The sequence below is a fragment of the Nematolebias whitei genome, chromosome 3 (assembly GCF_014905685.2).
Source record: "Nematolebias whitei isolate Nwh7 chromosome 3, NemWhi1, whole genome shotgun sequence".
Classification (NCBI taxonomy): Eukaryota; Metazoa; Chordata; class Actinopteri; order Cyprinodontiformes; family Rivulidae; genus Nematolebias; species Nematolebias whitei.
In genome coordinates this window covers 56,014,584-56,016,014 of record NC_056500.1, presented here as the reverse complement: position 1 = coordinate 56,016,014, position 1,431 = coordinate 56,014,584, and the positions used below count along the sequence as shown (strand labels likewise).

Here is a 1,431-nt window from a genome sequence, read left to right as displayed (position 1 = left end):
ATAGAGAGAGAGAGAGAGAGAGAGAGATAAATAGATAGATATACGTATAATATGAAAATTTGGATGAATCATGCTGAAAAATTAAATATTTTCATGATGAATGTGACAATACATCTTTTCAGATTTGGATGCCGAGCTGTCTTTATCATTTAAGTAATCGTAAAAATGTGACTGACCTGTGGGAGAAAGTATTTTTTGAAAGATTCAGAAATGAAAGATCAGCGCAACACCCCCTCAGAAGAGCCCCAAACAGCTGTACAAGACACAGGGTGGAAACGGTTAACGTGCACTGAAAGCTGCACACAGAGAGAAACACCTCGCGTCAAAGTTTGATTTTAATAAAAGAGACGTTCCACTCACAGAGTCAACAGAGCAGTCTGTGCCTGACAGATCCAGGTGGACCAGGCAGTTGGGCTGGGACAAGAACAGATACAAGTTCTGCAAACAGAACGCCAGAAGAACAGAAGAGGCGTCACATTAGGCTGGCCAGGGGAACAAAGAGAATGAAATGGAGCAGAGTGTTCTTGTTTCCAGATGGATCGTGCTGTCTGACCGAGGCATCGTCCCCGGAGAGGACCCCGGGGTTCTTGCTCAGGTCCAGGTGCAGAAGGGAGTTGGAGTATTCATCAGCAGAGCACAGAGCCTGAGAGAGAGACACCACACCTGAGAGACAGAGACACGGAGACAAGGATGGAAAAAAAGAACAAAAAATAATGAGAAAAAGAAAACAGACAAAATGCATGTAAAACATTAAGAGACTGGAAATCTTCTCATCACTTCTTACATTATTCATACAGCTCTGGGAGCAGGAGGTATCAGTAGATGTTATATGAAAGCAATTCACTGCAATATTTAAATTCTCCACTGAGTAGATGTAATATGAGACAGTAACTAGAGCCCCAGAGCCTGCAGGGCAGCAAGAGACTTCAGAAGTCTATGAGGGAGTCAGAACAGGCCAAAGATGAGACATCGCTCTGAGAGGGGCAAACATCACTTCCTCTCAATCACTGTGAGATCACGGGAGATCTGCAACAGCTGCAGGTTAAATAAATCACTTCCTGTTAGCTTTGGTGAGATGCCAATATGCATACAAGTAAATCTTTTTGGTTCTTAAATATAACAAACAGAGCAAAGAAGAATAAGAGACAAACACCTTTCGAGGTGAGTGATGTCTTGGACAGATTGAGGAGACGAAGTCCTTTACTGAGACGACACACCTGCTGGATCAAGTTGGACACACCTGCAGCATGCAGATAGAAGACACACATGCACTTTCTCAATAAATAGATAGAAATTCAGAAATTAAACTGGCAAAACTGTAAATACATAAAGAAATTAATGGTCTTTAAGATCAATGATCAAAGATAATAGATCTGAAATTAAAGCTTAGTAAAAAGTATGTTTCGTTCAGCAGCACCCTCTTCAGGGGTT

General features: G+C 41.7%; 1 long non-coding RNA gene across 1 annotated transcript; it reads right to left on the bottom strand.

The window, feature by feature from the left end:
- Positions 1–398: 398 nt before the first annotated feature.
- On the bottom strand, positions 399–1,211 carry LOC119430858. The gene is made up of 3 exons (XR_005187927.1): positions 1,154–1,211; positions 554–663; positions 399–438 (listed from the first exon to the last, which is right to left on the bottom strand). It is a non-coding gene; the product is annotated as an uncharacterized LOC119430858 (long non-coding RNA).
- Positions 1,212–1,431: the final 220 nt, after the last annotated feature.